The following is a 19,818-nucleotide window of genomic DNA, read 5'->3' on the forward strand; positions in this document are numbered from 1 at the left end:
GTCCAACAGCCGGTTTACCAGTATCAACCGTATCCTGGGTACACTTATCAACAACCTCAGCAACCCCAGTACGGTCCGGTTAATCCTGGTTTTCCAGGAGGATATAATATCCCGAATGCGATTCCTGTTCCAAGTTATCCTGGATATCCTCCTCCTGGGACTGATCTTGTGACCCAGAGTTTTAGGGATCCTAATCGGCAGTTACCGTTTATCACAACTTTGGATTTACCAGACTTGACGCGCCTAACGAATGATCCAATACAATATCTTCCGTTCTGGCCGCCAATGCCAAATAAGTTGCCCAGTGATATACCCAAGTTCGAAGGTAAGTCTGGAGAGGATCCGTCCAATCATGTGATGACTTACCACCTCTGGTGTGCTTCAAATTCCATCTCGGATGATTCAATCCGCTTACGTCTTTTCCAGCGTACGCTCATTGGTCTCGCGGCCAAGTGGTACATTGAGTTACCACGGGCCTCTTTTTACAATTTTAGTCAGTTAGCTACCTCCTTCCTAACTCATTTTCAGTTGCCGGTCAGATACGATAATGGCACGGAACTATTAACTTCATTAAAACAGTCGACCTCCACTTATATTTTCGATCATATACATGAATGGAGACGTCGATGGCGATTAGTGAAAGTTTTTATCCCGGACCAAATCTTAGCTGAATGGTTTGTTAAATCATTATTACCGAAGATTACTGAAGATGTCGCTAAGGCCAGAGTAGTTACTGAAGAGCAAGTAATTGCTCAAGCACAGTACCTTGACTTAGTTTACACTCAGCCAGGTACGTTACATGAAAAGATCCCAGATCTTCCAAAGTCAAATCAAATCGCTGCTGCTCCTTCGGGATCTCATGCTGCTGATGGCATGATCAGTTCGGTAAATACTAAAAGCAAGAAGAAATCTTCAAAGAATTCTTCGCCCATTATAACCTTACCAGATTCCCCGACAGGAGAGTCTTCTCCTGAAATTTCCGCCGATATTCACGCTGTAGAGTCATCTACGGCTAAATCAAAAAACGGTGGGAAGAAGAAGGGTAAGAAGAAGGGTAAAGCAGAAAAGACTCCAAAGGAGAAAACAGAAAAGTCAGAAACAAATGAAGAAAAGCGCAAACCTTGATATCCTTGTCTAATTTGTGAAGAGGATCATTTTACGAGAGATTGCCCCCATCGGGCCGAGGTTGTGAAAATCATCAAAGGTTCCTCAACTCCTGCTGTTTTGAAAGATCCATTTCCAAAGCAGGAGAGTAAGATGATAGGTTCTTCCTCGAGTGCCACTGAATAACCCATATTGATGATGTCTCATGTAAGGATTGCGACTCGATCTCACGATTATGGTAGTAAAAGTCCTGTTGATGGATCGAAAAAAGCAAAATCTTCTCTTTAAAATCCATCAACCTCAGCTCTCGGTTCCGATCCACTACAGATCGAGAAACCTAACCCTGACTTAGTAATAAAACCGCCCGCCAAGGGTGTACTTCGAAGGTCTGCTTTCAATCCACATGCGAGAGCGGCTCAGAATTACAACATTGTTGAGGATTTAGCTGTTTCACCCTCAGCAATGTCGGCTTTAGAAGTGCTACAATCATGCCCAGCACAACGAAAATTACTTTTGTCGGCTATAGGAGCTGTTGATGTTCAGGACCCAAACCTGATAATCTTTGATCTAGAAAATAGTACACCGCGTCTCCCTCATCAAATGGCTTTCCAGATTCCAGTGATAGTAAAAAACAGGCCCATTCATTGGACTGTAATTGATGAGGGAGCTTCCACATGTATTATGTCGATTCAGTGTCGGAGATCGCTTGGTTCTCCTTCGCTGAACCAATCCCCGACTATTCTTAAGGCTTTTGATGGCCGTGGGTTCCATCCGTTTGGCATTTTACAGGATTTGCCTATAGGGGTTGAAGGAAAAACCGTTAGTCTAGATGTGGAAGTGGTTGATGCCCCTCTAGACTACAACCTTCTTTTGGGTCGAAGTTGGTCTTACGCTATGACAGCGGTCGTTTCATCGGTCTTCAGAGTCATAAAGTTTCCACATAATGGCAAGATCGTGACAATAGACTAGCTGGCTTATTTTTCATCCGACCCAGCCTCTTCAGAGAGTATCCAGCATGTCAGTAAAACGACTATCCCTTATAAGGATGTTGGCGTAGGATTAGTTAAAGATTCTGGTTTACTGGGAACTTTTCCTTTTCCTCCGATCAATGCAGACCCTTCATTTGCATCCATTCATATGATTACTTCAGACACTATTATTTACGATGATCCTTGGATTGTCCCATCTAAATCTGAGATAGACTCATTCGGTGATGCAATGCCTTTGAGTCCATATGAAATTTCTTATGAAGCAGTGCAGTCTTTTTCCGACCCAAGTTCAACCCAAATCGACCAAATGAATGTGGTCCATGAGGAATCCCTTTTCACGTCAACCTCACAATTAATAACGTTTCCCGAAGTTGTGTCATCTGAAGAGCAACTTTGTGAAGTCCTGTGCGTAGACGATTTACCATGGGAAGATCTCCATCATAGATCTTCGTTTTTACCTGAGGATGATCATTTTGAAAACGATTTCTCATCAATCTTTATAGCTGAATATGTCAAAGATGCTCAGAGTCCAATGAAACATCCTGATTCAGAGCTGAATTTGGGAAATGTTTCTCGCACTATTCCCATTAACACTTCAGTGAAGCCTGGAATTGTTGAACACATTCATATAGGTGCCTCGTGTTCAGATGATGAAATTCAAACATACAAGGCCCTATTTCAAGAATTCCGCGACGTGTTTGCCTGGTCCTATGAGGAAATGCCAGGAATTGATCCCTCCATTGTTGTTCATGAGATCAAGACTTACCCGGACGCTAAACCCGTTCGGCAACGTCTGCGTCAGATCCACCCTCGGAAAGCAGCTGCGATTAAAGCAGAAGTTGAGAAGCTGTTGAAAGCAGGTTTCATTTATCCGATCCCGTTAACGGATTGGGTATCGAATATTGTTCCAGTTAACAAGAAGCAGGGAACAATAAGAATATGTATCGATTATAGGGATATCAATCGTGCTTGTCCTAAGGACAACTATCCCACGCCCTATATCGATCAAATAATTGATGATTGTGCCGGCAGTGAAATATTTTCCTTTATGGACGGTTTTTCCGGTTACAACCAAATCAATATTCTACCTGCCGATCAACCAAAAACGACTTTCATTTGTCCATGGGGGACATTTGCTTATTGCAAACGACCTTTTGGGCTTAAGAATGCCGGAGCCACTTTTCAAAGGGTGATGTCTTATGCATTTCATGACACCAAGCACATTGTACAACCGTATCTCGATGACTTGCCCGCTCACTCTTTACGTCAAGCTGATCACCTTGTTCATTTACGAGCAATTTTTATGAGGTGTAGGCATTATCGTATATGGTTGAACCCACACAAATGTGTCTTCTACATAGAAGTGGGACGATTGCTGGGATTTGTAGTTTCAAAAGCTGGCATTCGCGTCGATCCCTCGAAGGTCGAAACTATCATCAAATTGCCTCCTCCTTCGAGTTTGCGCCAACTCCAAAGTTTGCAAGGGAAAGCAAACTTTTTACGTCGATTCATTCCTAACTACGCCAAGATTACCAAGGGTTTTACCCGGTTGTTGAAACAAAATGCTCAATTCTCTTGGGATGAGATAGCTCAGAAATCTTTTGATGCGCTCAAGCACGCGTTGACCCATGCACCGTTGCTGCATCCTCCCAACTACAACCAGGATTACTTTTTGTACCTCGCTGCCGCTCATTCCACCATTGGAATGGTCTTAGTACAGGAAGATGAATTCGAAACGGAACATGTGATATATTATCTTAGTAGGACGTTAAATCCCACTGAGCTAAAATATTCGCATGTGGAGAAATTGGCCATGGCAGCTGTTCAGGCTGTCCAGAATTTTCGTCATTACATTCTTCTCCGTAAAACTACAATCATTTCGGATTGCAACCCTATGATTTACATTTTGACTAAACAATTTCTAGGGGGCAAGTACTCTAAATGGATTGTTATCTTGCAAGAGTTCGACTTGGAGTTTGAAAAATCTAAGTCTAAGAAATCTTTAGTTTTTGCGGAATTGATGTGTGACTTCCCGTGTGCTGACACGGAAACTGTGGCAGAGGAACCCATTGCAGAAGAATCTCTGTTTCTCATCAGCACTTTAGATCCGTGGTATGGGGATATAATTGTCTATCTCCAAACCCAATCCTTTCGACCCGAAGCTTCAAAGTCGGAACGCCGAAAAATTCGATTCCAGTCCCAACAGTACAAAATTATTGGAAATACTCTTTATCGTCGTGGGGCAGATTTAGTTTTTCGTCGTTGTTTAACTCATGAAGAGGCAGAAAGGGTTATGAATGACTGTCATTCTGGAGCGTGTGGCGGTCATATGTCTGGGTATGCCATAGCTCAGAAGGTGTTGCGTGCTGACTACTTCTGGCCGTCCATGTTTAAAGATTGTATCATTGCGGTCCGAAAATGCCACAACTGTCAAGTGTTTGATCGCAAGATGCGCGCACCACCTGCTCCTCTCCACCCTATAATTGTCGTTGGTCCTTTTGCTAAATGGGGTATCGACTTTATTACATGTAACCCTCACTCGGCCGGGGGGCATGCGTATATCATCCTTGCGGTGGATTATTTTACTAAGTGGGCCAAGGCGATGCCTACATTCGAGGCTGACGGCAAGAGAGCTGCGATTTTCGTATTCAATCATATTATTGCTAGGTTTGGTGTCCCACAAGCGATAATCACTGACCATGGGCGCCATTTTCGAAACATTATGATGACAGAACTTACAAGCCAGCTTGGTTTGCGTCATGGTAGTTCTACTCCTTATTATCCCCAAGCAAACGGTTTGGTTGAGTCCATCAACAAAGTTCTAGTTATCATGATCCGACGAATCATTGGTATTCATCGGTCGAATTGGCACAACATGTTATTTTCAGCGCTTTGGGCGTACCGAACCTCAGTGAAAACATCAACAGGGTTCACTCCTTTCCAACTAGTTTATGGTTTGGAAGCAGTGTTGCCCATTGAATGCGAAATCCCATCACTTCAAATGGCTATCGAATTACTTCCAGCTACTTCCGAAGAGGAGAAGCGTCTATTATACTTAGCTAAATTAGATGAGACTCGACGTGACGTTGCATTGGCAATCGAGACTCACGCAAAAAGGATGAAAGCTCAGTATGATCGCAATGTGACTCCTCGTAATTTTTCGGAAGCAGACCTAGTGCTATTATATGATCAAGCTAACGATAAACTGGGTGCTGGTAAATTCGTTCCTATGTGGCATGGGCCCTACATTGTCAAGCGAAAGCTAGCAAAAGGGGCCTATGAGCTGGTAGATTTTGATGGGGACTCTTTGGGTAAGCCCAGAAATGGACTTTACCTAAAGAGGTATTATGCTTAAATGATGGGTATGGAGATTTAGTTAGGTTAGTTTTTCTTTCTAGCTGGTGTGTTTGTTAGTATAGACAGTGTGCTTAGCTTAGAGAGTGTGTTTTTGTCGTTATTCTGGCTTATCTTGGTTTTACTCTTGATATTGCAGATGTCGACACCTATCCAAACGTACATTGGGTTTGCTGATGGTGCTTGTCGTAGTACACGGAATATCTCTTCCGCAGCTTGGGTTATCTATTCGCCCTCTGACGAGTTAGTTTCTATGCATGCGGTGAGCCTTGGTCAAACAACAAACAACATTGCAGAATACAGTGCAGTGATTGAGTTATTATCTGAATCTATTTCATTTGGGATTCGGAGTTTGATAGTGAGGTTAGATTCTGAACTCGTTGTATTACAGCTTAATAGAGTATATGCCATTAGAAATCCAGTGTTATTAAGGTTATTTTTGAGAGTGCGCCTCTTGGAACGTGAATTTGATTACATTGAATATCAGCATATTCCAAGGTCATTAAATACATTAGCAGATGCAATTGCTTCTCGAATGTTAGACAGACATTTGCGATAATCATAAATGTAAATTTAAAAACATTTCATCATACATGTTTAACAAGATAAGCCGGTAATAATGATATATATATAGATAGGAGTGTGTCAAAAAACATACATCGTCTTCGATCATAGGTTGAAAAACACCTTATGATCGGCAAAAATGATAAGTACAAAAAACAAAAAATGTCACATGTGTCCACAAAAAGTGACTAGCCAATCACTGGTGGTGCTCTCTATACGAGACCACTGCCCGCGCTACCCTACACAGCAACCTCCTGAAAGGTCCTGGGACTGCGACCACATAGCGCTGAAGTCGGATAGGAATGTTGTCTATAGTCGTCTCTGGTATGTCCGCCGTGAGACGCTCTAGGTCCTGTTCCAGCTCGGCTAAGGTCTCTGCGGCCGCATCCTGTGGGGCCGGTGCTGGTGCAACTGGTACTCTTCTCTCGAATGGCCGGAGATTGGCCGGACGTTGTGGACCTACATCTGCATTTTGAAATTTGTCACTGTCAGTTTTGAGACGATATAAAAAACAAAAAAAAAGTAAATAATTTAAAAAACTTGTGAAAATGAAATACCTCTGTCGTCCCATTGTTCTCCCTGTGGAAGAACCATGTCCAGATCACCGCGAAAATCTACTCCGGCATAAGGAAAGTCCTGGATCGCAAAGACCTGGTCCTCCAACCAGTGAAAGTAACCCGTAGGAAATCGAGCAACTCCCGCTCCCTCATCAGGATGTCGGGCCATCACCGTAACCCATCGCATCATCTTTGGCTCCCGAGGAGGCCCAGCTGGAACAGTGAGATGCTGTGGGATCAGCATTAGAACCCTCTCTAGGGCAAAGCTCACAACTAGAGGCCCATACCCAAAGGTCTTTAATTGCCCGTTCTTTGCCCTAGTCAGTTGGCCCTTCATATTGGCCAACACAGCGTCACACCAATTGAAAATGGTGCCTCGGTAGCAATCTATCGCCATCCGCATTTGGGACCCGGTGGCAATGTGCAAGGCGGCTGCGCCGCAGAGTCTGGTAACTGTAAAGGAAATTACCATAAGTTCGGGCAGGGATATGTATTTGATTTCTATCCCTTTCTCCTGGTTTTGATTGTTGCACCACTCTAGCCGGAGGCTAGCAAGGGATTGGCCACCCGGCCTAGTCCCGGACAGAGTCAGTTGCTCGCCCCTATTAGGCAAACCAGTGAGAAAATATATGTCTGAGGGCTCTATCTCGAGCTGGTGCCCTCCGATGTAGAAGCATTGATCCTGGACGTTCCACCTTTCAACCAGCCATTCTAAGAATCGCACCTGGGCCCTCATGCCAGGTATGGCCCAGTATTTGTAGAGACCGCATGCCTTCAAAGCATCAATGGAGGGTTGATGATCTATTGCGGCCAAATCGACATCTTCGTGTTCTCTTTCACGCCAATCAAGCATGGTGGGCAATCTACACACCAGAAAACATTCATTAGAATTCATTAAATCAAAAATTAATGGTTAGGTTTTGAGATTTGGGGTTTTGAAATTGCTTTGCGTGGAGTACGCACCCCGCATTCAGAAACAGAGCGTATGGACGCAGCTGTTCTGAAGGCAGGCTGCGTACTCCTGCCATTTTCCCATAAACGAAAATGTCGGGGTACGCAGGTCGCCCATGGGGCACCTGCGTACCCTGAAAGGCGGATCCTAAAACCCCAAAGCCCTCAAAAAATCAAAATAGGGCTTAAAATGAAATTCTAAACGGATGAAAACAAAGAGGAGGATGTTGTGAAATACCTGAAAGAGACGGCACTCGATTCCGATGGTCGGATTCTCCGCAAAGTCCACGGGAAGTTTCTTGCCAAAAGCCCTTTTCTCTCCCTCAACAGTAAAATTGTAAAAATGACATGGTAAAAGGTCTTTTTATAGGTTTTTTGGATAAATGAGTGCTAAATTTGTTTATTTTTCACCATGGAAGGATATTTCTCAATGCATTTTTGCTTATCTTAAATAGGTATGAGTAATGTGTCGTTTTTGTGCAGGACAATAGGACTTTCAAAGAAAATTACCATTTTTCACGAACCAAAACATCAGAGTCATCTTTTAAGCCCTTTTCTGACTCCTAAAATATGAAAAGATTGTCGAGCGTTTCTTTTACACTCGTTAAAATGGAATTAAAAGACGGTCCCCTTATAGCTCTTTTCTGATCATAAAAACAAGAAAAGATTGCCGGGTTTTTGTCGTTTCAAACTCGATATGGAAATAAAACAACGTGTCCTTGATCGCTTTTTACTTTTCAAGTCAGAGACACTAATCATGAAAGTACTCCTTGGTCGCAAGACTAAGCGGTTCTCTCAAGTATTATTTTATACTTTTTCGGGTTTGGGAGACACAACTTTACGAAAAAGTTCAACCTGGAGTCTTATTTAGTTTTTTCAGACTCTCTAAAAATGAAAAACGTCGAGTTTCTCCTATACTGGACTCGTTAAAATTTCACAGTAAAGGACCTGTTCGATTACAAACAGGAACGGACCACTCCTTCTTAGGGTTCGAATCAAAACTAAGTTGGACTGTTATAGACATTTTTGTGCCTAACAGCATGGAGCATGAAATGTCAATAATCTGAGGGATCCAAAGTCCCTAAACATGTTGTTCTTACCCTTAGAGGAACAAGGTCAGCAAACCACAGCACTGAAAATCAGTTCTCCACCTGAAAACACTCAAAAACAGGCTATTTCTAGATCATGTCAGCTGCTCCACTGAGCATCTGCGTTGAATGTCAACTGCTCCACTCTATACCTGCGCTGAATGTCAAATCTAATGAAGGCTACCTGCGCTGGGCGAGATTGGCCAAGTGGCACAGTCATTCTGCAAGGTGTCAACTGCCCAGGAAGCTTCCAAACTGACACTTGGGTCAAGGAATTCGCCTTGTGATGAGTAAGAGGGTCTTGATCTCCAAGTGGAAGCAAGAATCTCCAAGTGGACTCAAGAACTGAAGATTAACTAAAGTGGGAGAGGACACAAGTCAGCTTCATGCCAGTCTCAAGATGACTCATCCTTTCTCCAAAACCCTATATATAGATCTCTCTCATGAGGTCTAGGGAGGATGGAATTTTGTGCAAGTAAGGAAGTGCTGTTGGTTTGAGTATAGAGCTATTGGGTGATTTGCTTGAAGGAGGTGAAGAGGAGATTTCTTTCTGCTGGGAGGTGTTGCTGGATTGGGCCTATTATGGTTGTAACTCTCTCAGAACTTTACTTCTTCTATTAATAAAGTATTTGAGGTTCTTCTATATGCATGTGTCTTGATGATGAATCGATGCTTGTATATTTGATTTATGCTAATCCTTAAATCGATTATGGATGTATGCTTCTTGTAGTTTCCTTTTCTTGTGCTTTTACAGGATCTGTGTGTAGCTGGGCCGGTGAAAGAGCAAGGAGCTAGGAGCAAGCAGCAAGGAGTGAAGACTGGATCGACTATTAGCGCAAGATAACGATTAGTAGATCATCTTTTTCTTCCCTCTCTCATCTCATAAAGAAGTAATCTTGAATAGCTTTGCATTCAGTTGTTGCTGAGGTACTATCACCCGTAGAGTGGGATAGGGTCATTCCGTATTGGATACTTTTCCCAACAACAAATTGGCGACTCCGCTGGGGAACGTATCTTGTTGGTGGTTTGTGTTTTTGCTATTCATTTCATAAACAAAGGGAGTACCGAATCGAACTGTATTTGGATCTATCAAATACAAAGTAGAGGGCAGCTACTCTAGCTCAGTTTATGGGCAAGTTTATGATTTGAAGAGCTGATCCACAAGGACTCTAATAAGCTCTTAGTGATAGCTTTTCATCCTCCTTTCCATCCCTTAGTGTGTCCTTGACTGATAGCTTCTGATTTGAGCAAAAACTGTGAATTTTTGAGCAATCTGTGACCCGAAAACCAAGAGAGACGAAAGTCTCGTTCTTCAGTGCAGGCTGTACAAAGGCTGTCTGCATTTCAGCGCAGTTCCCGAAGGGGCTACCTACGCTGAAGGTCAAACAGGCAGTGTTCCACCTGCGCTGGACCAGTCTTGCCTTAAGCTGTTGGGGTTTCCTGCTGTTTCTTGCCTTGTTTTCACTCTTGTTTTTGCTGTTAGTTGCCAGTCAGTGTGCCTATCTGAAACCAACTTCCTTTGTCACTATTCCGCCTCAGTTGTATAAAGAAACTGTGTTTGTTCTTTTGTATTTCTTGTGTCATTTACAGTTTCCCATAACAAAAGTGAACCAGTCTTGTTGTGGCCTCTTAGATCTAGACCTGTGATTAAGTGTCGTTTTTATCTTAAGAGTAAGTTTGTTTGCTGTTCATAGCTGATTGAGCTTGTCGCTTTCGTTATATGGTTTGAATTTACATATTTCTAGTGTCGAAACAAGTAAATCTTAAGGTGTCTTTCGATTTTGGACAAACTTGTTTGCTTTCGCTTGAAATTGAATTCAAAGTTATACAGCAGCTTTCTTTTTGCAATTCATCAACATTAAGAAAGAGAAAAGAAATACTTGCATTGTGCATGTGCATTATGACGGTTTGCATGTTGATTTAGGAAAATGCATTAGTGTGTGCTCTATGATCTATGTGAAAAGGTGTTATCTTCCTTCTCCCTCAGTAGTTAAGGTTTTCAAAGTTGAAAGATTGAAAAGCTTGCTTATCATCTTAGACTGCATTCAGGAGTGTTACTATACATCTCGTGGTGATCCATAAAGGCAAACTGCTAAACAAGATCAACCTTAAAATAAATTGAATTTACATAACAACGCTTTGAAACATAACGCAAACATCTAGAGGTCTAAGCTAGAGACGTGTTCCGGCGTCGTTAAACATAGTGACTGTCGATCTCGACGAAGGTGGGTGATTCCTCCTGAGAGTCGGTGGCACTAATACGGACTTGTGCTCCCACGTACCGTCGCGTATATATTGGGAGACCCCTATAGAATCAAAGCCTTTATCCATAGGAAACCGTGTCAGCCGCCCTACTGATCGCAATGCAGTGAACACAGCATTCACGAAGATCGACCACTCGTACCGTAAAACGTATTCTGTGGTTTTGGGAAAGGTTTGGCACACCCTCTGCCTAGATCTCCAGAGCAGTTTCTTTTGGCCTTTTTCAAACTCTATAACTGAAAAAGTCCAACCGAGCATTTGTCACTTCGGGCTCGTTAATACATCGAAGGAGACTAGAGTCATCTTTAGCTTTTTCTCGACTCTTAAAAAATGAAAAAGCAAGTTGTGTCTAAGCGTCGTTATAAAATTTATTTTAAACGGAACATAATCACCTCCTATTCCCGCGTTGATCCTTAAGTTGAGAACATGGAACGCCCCAACTAAGGAACTCCACATGATGGAAATCCTGGTCCTTTCTCCTCTTGGGGAGAAGTTGATGCGCCCCACATGGCCACATTGTCGCTTCCAGGACTGACAATTGGCCTGCCTATTTGGCTATTCTCAACTAGTGTAGTTCAGAACACCACGGTTCCTGAGCAGTCGAGTCAACAGTTAGATGAGTCTAGAGCCTCTCACCAGCCTTCTACTTCCTCTAACCCTTCCTCCAATCCTTCATCTTCAAAAGGTAGAGCCGGCAAAAGCCAAGCTCCCACGGAGAAGAAGGAAAAGAAGAAGAAAGAGAAGAAGAAGAAGGAGCCTAAGGCAACTGGGGGCAAGAAAAAAACATCTAACAAAAACCCACACACAGCACAGACCGGGCCTAAATCACCATGTGTCATATGTAGAGGAGACCATTTCCATAGAGATTGTCCCTGTATTCCCCGGATACTAAGGGACTGGTCCCCTCGATTGCACAATTCGGGAGCTTCAACCTCTGATAGCCAGGTTGAGTGCTTACCGTCAACCAGCGAAAGTGACGGATCAAGACAAAAGGGGGGAGAAAAATCCCCCTGTACACTGTGTGAAGGTGATCACGCCATCCACCGTTGTCCCTTCTTAGACGAAGCGAAGAGAGTTTTGGAAGATCGTCCGGTTTCACCGTTGAAACTTCCTCCTGGATACAAAAAACTCGTGCCAAGTCCTTCGTTAGTTGAAAACACAGCTGGCCCGCTCAAGTGGTCAGCTGAAGCGTCAGTAATTGAAAATGAACCTACTAAATCTAGACCAGACGAAAGTCTAAAGGTCGATACGGCAGTTGACCCGGTTCTTCCTTCAGAAGTTTCATCCTCAAATGACACCGTCACTGAAGATTCATCTTCAAATGACACCCTCACGGAAGAGAATAAGGATGACACCATCCAGATTCTTTTCATCAACACAGATTCTGATGAGCATCAGGGCAATGCGCCCATTCCTTTTTCGCAGGAAGGAACATCATCAGGGTCGTATCCGGCCGTGTATTCGGTCCCACCACCAAGCAACCTGGTTGTGTCCTTTGATTGGAACCAACTGGGTAGACCCCGGTTACCAGCCAGTATACCATTCAGAATCATAGTCCAAATTTATAGAATGGTGATGGCTGGAACTATCATTGATGAAGGGGCATCTGTGAGTATCCTTTCCTCTGTTGCTTGGAAAGCACTGGGTTCCCCGGCGCTTTTGCCTGAGATAAGAAATCTCTCGGGTTTTGATAAAGGAACCAGTCGACCATTAGGGATCCTCCCCAATGTGCCTGTTACATTGAAAGGGAAGACCGTCCAAATGAACGTGATGGTCATTCAAGGACCCTTGGATTATAACCTACTCCTTGGACGAGACTATATATATTGCATGGGAGCTATAGTCTCCTCACTCTTTAGAGTAATGTGTTTTCCACACGAAGGAAAGGTGGTCAAGCTCGTAGACCAACTTTCATTTCCGGGATCACGCATCGCAAATAGTCAAATACCAACCCTCAATGGTCTATTTACTCAAGAAATGTCTCCACCCCCAGTCCTCCTTCCCGATGAATGCGAGTGATTCGGAAAGATGGGACTGGAACCTAGGGGGCATGCATCCTGGTCTGCTTCGGGCAGAGGAAACCCCGGGTATAGGGTAGAATTTCCGCGAAAGAATATGACTAGTCTGTACCCCGTCCGTATGAGGATGAGGGGTTGTTCTGGGATAGGATTCTTTTGTTAAAGTTATGTGTTTGATGATTTCTAGTCATTCACCTTTGTCTAAATAGGTAGGCAATACCAAAGAAAGAGATTCCTTTGCGGCAGCAAATTGTAACCATCTTTGGATTAAAAGGCAAGCCTCACCCATTAAAACAAATGTTTTGAAGGATAAGTAGGGGCAGCCTCCAAAGAAAGAGATTCCTTTGCTGCAACAAATTGTAACCATCTTTGAGTAACCTAATGATAGACATCGCCGAAGAAAGAGTTTCATTTGCGGCAGCAAATAAAACCATTTTTTGGATAACCTGAAAGAGGCAAGCCTCACCCTTTAAAACAAATGTTTTATCGGATAAGTAGGGGCAGCCTTGAAATTTTATTTTATACCTGGGGGCATGCAGACCTTTTGGAGTGCAAGCTAGGGGCAGTTATTTATCTGTTTTTTGGGATTAGCCGTTTCCGAACTTGCATGAAGAAAGGATGAGAAGGAGCATAGCTTTGGTAAGGCGCAAGCTCTATAAAAAATGGGATCTTTCAGGAGACATTCTTATCTTATGAGTGGTATAAACGAGCAGTTTTAGCACAAAGTTCATGCTCGTTAAAAAATAAACGCAAGTTCGAGCAGTTTTACCGCAGAATTCATGCTCGTTAAAAAATAGAAAAGCGTGAGCAAGGGTTCCACCAGAGTTCAAGCTCATTAAAAAATGAACCTATCCCGGTAAATAAACATTGTGATCGTAAATTTATTAGCCATAAAAGCCTTGGTCGTGTATGCACTTGCCACCTCCATTTCATTTGGCCGATCGTTCACCCCCATATGATTGTTTACCCTTTTTGAGGAACAGCTGCGAAGAGTGATTTCACTTAGCCATCCTTGTGACACTGTCGTGATTGGAAAATTCCAACCTGTACCTGGAATCTGCTGCTATCCCTGTTTATCACTCGTTCCTCAAAAGACGAGTCTTCTTTGAGCTCTTTTCAATTGACTCGTAAAATATGAAAAGTTTGCTGAGTTTTGGCCTTCCAACTCGTTAAAAGGACCGGAAGAGCTATCCCTCTTCTAGATTTTAATCTTTTTGGACCTGAGGGATTATTGCACAAAAAGGTCGAGCGCTTGTTTTTTTTCGGCTCATTAAAGTTATCGAAAAAATCATCCCTTTTGTATTGTTTTATACTTTTTCAGACTTAAGGGATTAGATGACGAAAAAGGAATTTTGGAGATAACTTTCTGTACCTTTTCAGACTCTCTAAAAATGAAAAGGATCGAGTTGTCTTTGTCGCCAGACTCGTTAAAATGATTGAATAGCGACAAACTTGTCTTTAGACGAGAATGAGTTTCCCTATCGCTAGGCTCGTTAAAACATAGCGATGGGCTTGCCCGAAGGGCAGGTTATAGAACAAGCATATGTTATCCTCCTCAAGCTTGACAAAAATAAAGAGGTACTGGTCAGAAATGACTGGGGAAAAATTGGGAGAACCTCAAAGCTTTAATGGTAGCAAGTCGCTCTTGAACATGACACTTTGTCCTCCGTACCACATCGGGTTGGGTTGTTTCATTCACCGGTCTCATCACCATGGTCTTCGCCAAACCATCCGTATTTGGGGTAATGCTACAGATCCATCACATCAGTGTCGTTATATGTTCAAGAGATGTGTTCAGAAAGAGTCAATCGTGTCCCATCCACTGCCATACATTATCCTTCATCCACCCATGATCGCCACCCTGAATCATATCTCACAGATTGTTTTCACCTCCACTAAAATCATTAGCTCCGTTCCGTGTCACTAATGTGGGATTCATTAAGGCCCTCCTTTGACGGATCGCTTCTTGTCGACTTCAGCTCATTATCCAAGAAGTTGATCTAGGAACACCCCCCCCAGTACTTTGAAGCTTGCATGCCTCAATGGCAAGTTTCTCACTTCCGGCGACAGGTATACATCAATGACCTTCGACCAGAAGATTTTGCGCGGTGTTCGACGCCAAGTCCTTTATTCACACCACGTGAATTGTACTGCAGTACCTTGAGGGTCATTGTCATTATTGGTGATTCCTCTCGCGCTTGTTAATGGTTTACATTATTGACCGGTAATCAAGCGATGTCTTTCCATGTTCGACTTCAGCGCAATTCTCACATGGATCGACTTGTACTTAAAGTGAAGATCGAACGAGATTGAAGACCCCGGATCTAGTTTCATCCATCCGGGCTGCGATATATATTCAGGAAATATAAAGACATTTGATATGTACATTATTGCAACAGATGATCATCCTACTCAAAGGATGATAATTTCAGCAGAGAATTATCAGTCTATCATCAGACGGTCATCTGTTATATGTACCAAAATGAATTTATAAAGCTGAGCATGGGAATGCCCGCCTCAGCTAGATCATGAAGGCAGAATGAAAAATAATGTATTGTATTGTATTTTATTGCAGGGCACCTCTCAGCGATTGAATGAACTTCGGATCCTCCTGATAAAGCATTTCACCCGATAAACGACCTCATACTTTAGGGGGCAACTGTTATAGACATTTTTGTGCCTAACAGCATGGAGCATGAAATGTCAATAATCTGAGGGATCCAAAGTCCCTAAACATGTTGTTCTTACCCTTAGAGGAACAAGGTCAGCAAACCACAGCACTGAAAATCAGTTCTCCACCTGAAAACACTCAAAAACAGGCTATTTCTGGATCATGTCAGCTGCTCCACTGAGCATCTGCGCTGAATGTCAACTGCTCCACTCTGTACCTGCGCTGAATGTCAAATCTAATGAAGGCTACCTGCGCTGGGCGAGATTGGCCAAGTGGCACAGTCATTCTGCAAGGTGTCAACTGCCCAGGAAGCTTCCAAACTGACACTTGGGTCAAGGAATTCGCCTTGTGATGAGTAAGAGGGTCTTGATCTCCAAGTGGAAGCAAGAATCTCCAAGTGGACTCAAGAACTGAAGATTAACTAAAGTGGGAGAGGACACAAGTCAGCTTCATGCCAGTCTCAAGATGACTCATCCTTTCTCCAAAACCCTATATATAGATCTCTCTCATGAGGTCTAGGGAGGCTGGAATTTTGTGCAAGTAAGGAAGTGCTGTTGGTTTGAGTATAGAGCTATTGGGTGATTTGCTTGAAGGAGGTGAAGAGGAGATTTCTTTCTGCTGGGAGGTGTTGCTGGATTGGGCCTATTATGGTTGTAACTCTCTCAGAACTTTACTTCTTCTATTAATAAAGTATTTGATGTTCTTCTATATGCATGTGTCTTGATGATGAATCGATGCTTGTATATTTGATTTATGCTAATCCTTAAATCGATTATGGATGTATGCTTCTTGTAGTTTCCTTTTCTTGTGCTTTTACAGGATCTGTGTGTAGCTGGGCCGGTGAAAGAGCAAGGAGCTAGGAGCAAGCAGCAAGGAGTGAAGACTGGATCGACTATTAGCGCAAGATAACGGTTAGTAGATCATCCTTTTCTTCCCTCTCTCATCTCATAAAGAAGTAATCTTGAATAGCTTTGCATTCAGTTGTTGCTGAGGTACTATCACCCTTAGAGTGGGATAGGGTCATTCCATATTGGATACTTTTCCCAACAACATGGACTCATCCGAAGGATGAGCTTATAATCAAGCATATGTTATCCTCCTCAAGCTTGTAAAAAAATAAAGAGGTACTTGCCAGAAATGGTGGGGGAAAAGAGAGAAAAATGAGCCCATTTGTTATCCTTTGTCTCAGAAGAAGCCTTATTACCACTCTTGAACACGACACTTTCATTCACCTGGGTTGGGAAATCATTTGCCTCACAGTTGATCAAACCACATTGAAAGTCTTTAGCCGGGTATTAACTTTGGGTCAAATGTCACCAAGCCATCTGTCGTTTCGTTATGTGTTCAAGAGGTCTCTGCAATAAACATTCATCTGCAAAATACTTATCATCCATTTTGACCATCCCTGAATCAGTCCTTACAGCTATATTTCTTCAACTTAATCTATGATTTCGTGTTGTGGGTTTGCCTGCAACGGGTCGCTTTCTATCAACATCAGCACATTATCTAGAAAGATGACCTAGGAATCGTCAGTACCTTGAACTCTGCATGCATCAATGGCAAGTTTCTCGCCTTTGACGACAGTTTACATCATTGACTTTCGATCGAAGGATTCCGTGAAATGTTCGACATCAACTCATTCATTCACATCTCATGGATTGTACTGGGTACTTTGAGAACCATTGACATCACTGGTGGTCTCTCTCACGCTTGTTAACAATTTACATCATTGACTGGTAATCAAGTGGTTTCTACCATGTTCGACATCAACTCATTTATTCGCATGGATAGAATCGTACCTGTTCGGGAAGTAGAAATGAAGACCCTGGATCTAGTTTCCACCATCCAGGCTGCGAGGAGTTTTGTATTCATTGTACAGTAGACTAATCATAAACAGATGGCTGCGTCCATACTGTGTCTACAAAAGTCTATGATTATGATGTACTGCAGAATCATTCCTGTATCAGAGCAGTAGATAGTCAATTAGTTAAAGTTTTCAATCTGAATATGGGAATGCCTACGTCAGCGATGATATGATCATATATATGTATTTTGTGTTGAATAATTGCAGGTTCCGACTGGGCTCTCCACAAGATAATCCTTGAAATGATAAAGTACTTCACCCTTCCTAGATGATATGAAACCCTTATCTACTACAGGCTTCGCACTTTAGGAGGCAATCTGTTACACTAAAATTTGTCACCATGACTATTTGCAGTTAGTATGGCTCCATCAACTGTCATACTATCCTCCTTGGCAAGCCTCATACCTCTTCTCTCCATGTCAAACTTCAAGAAAGAGAGAAAGTCATTAAAAATCTATATATCTCTGGGTACACAGTTTCTCTTAGCCTTACCTGCGTGTACGCACTCCAAGTTCACAATACCTGTGTACTTGTACGCTCTGTATGTAAAGCAATGGGTGCGTACTCCTGTAAAGGTCAAAAGGCGCAAGTTTCACTCTAAAAAAGTTACTTGTGTTCATTTCTAGAGCCTTCTAGAAGCTTGTTTAACGTGTATGAAGCGCCTCCAGATGGTTCATGTATCCCTACCAAAGAGGAACTTATCCCATCAAGAGGGGAGCTATCCCATCCAAAGAGGGGCTTATCCCATTGATGGTGGACCTGAATAACTTCCTCTAGAGCACTATAAATATAGGCATTGGGCCAAAGGGAGGGAGGTTGAAAGCTGAACAATCCTAAGGGTAGATGCTGCTGGAATTAGGACTCCCTTGTAAAGCTTGAGAGGAGAGATTCCCATCCTTTCCTAGCCTTATTTGAGAGTGGGTGAGCTGATCAAAGTAAAGGAAAACTCTTGTTGGACCCTAGGAGGGACTTGCACAACACCAAGGCTCAGGTTGTAATGGTTCCTTTTGTTACCTTTTAATGCAAATGAACTTATTTTTCTCAACAGATTGTTATTCATGGTTTGTTTCATATACTCCTTGGTCTGTATGATGGATATGTATTGTTTTATGAGTTTATCAGGTGCAATTTAATCTTTTGGCTTGTTAGTGAATGCAGGTTTCGAAGAGAAGGAGGAGCTCATCTGGATCGGCGAGGCTGGACTACTACAAAGCGTTGGACTAAAGGTATGTTAAAGATCTCCTGATTACTTGTATTTGCAATGCATGTTTAGAGAAAGGTAGCTTTATTTGTCTTGTTTGTCACTAGAAAGCTTTTGCTTCTAGGGAGGTCGGTTGTGTCCGCACTAACGACTCTTTCCGCATGACACCATCAATCAATCTCAAGCATTTGATTAAGATTTGCAATGTATCACTCTCTATCTGAATTATCAATGGATTATCATGAAGCTGAAGAATTTCGTAGGATTCTTGAAACACATGAAGAATCCACCCTAAGCAACATGGTGCAGGGGCATCTGACCCCATTAATCAAAATTCAAATTTTGAAGCTGAGAAAAAGGAAACGTGGATGAACGAGAAAAACAGGGGATAAATTTGTTAAAATAAAGTTAGTTTGATGGAATCGATAAGTCTCTAGAAGACTTGATTAATTGTAATTATCTGCCATCTATGCATGTAGAGAGATTTAGGGGTTGTTGAGTGATTTGTGAGAGGAAATCATGGAGAGGATTTGATCGGATCCTTCCAGAGATCTGATCCAATGTTTTCTTATAAATGATGAACTTGCGCGTTCAAGAGGAAGAGGCAGAGGAATATAGAGAGACAGATATAGAGAGTGTGAGAAGAGGATTCAAAATGTAGTCAAAGGAGAACTTGTTTCTAAGGCTGAAATGCCTTAGTCTGTAATCTAATTCTGTATAATGAATATATGTATGTTATGTGGATTTCCGTGTGTTTGGGTAATGTTTACTTATCATTTATATGATAGAGTTAAATCTTGTGTTTCCAGATTGTTGATCAACCATCGATCACTGTAAGGATTGATGGCGATCCAAAGTTATCATAGTTAACTGTAATATGGTATTGGGTCCCTATAATACTAGTAATTACCCCATTACTATTGTAGTTATACCCCTTATTTATATTGTTGTGCCCCTATTACCCCCATATTGTTATTTCTGTGCCCCATAGAATCCCTCTATTGTTATTTTTGTGGCTTTATATTATTATTGTTAGGTCGGCTGGATTATATTGTGACTCCTTAGACTCCTATATATAGAAAGGAGGTTTTGTCATTTGTATCATCCAAGAATTGTTCATTTATGTAATGTAAAGGAGGTTTCCCCCTCGAAGAGGCTGAATTCTAAGGCGTTGATCTCTCTTTTCTATCTTTTC

Source organism: Pinus tabuliformis, chromosome 2_1 (assembly GCF_031772625.1).
Source record: "Pinus tabuliformis cultivar Carrire ecotype Pingquan chromosome 2_1, CPIR1, whole genome shotgun sequence".
Taxonomy (NCBI): domain Eukaryota; kingdom Viridiplantae; phylum Streptophyta; class Pinopsida; order Pinales; family Pinaceae; genus Pinus; species Pinus tabuliformis.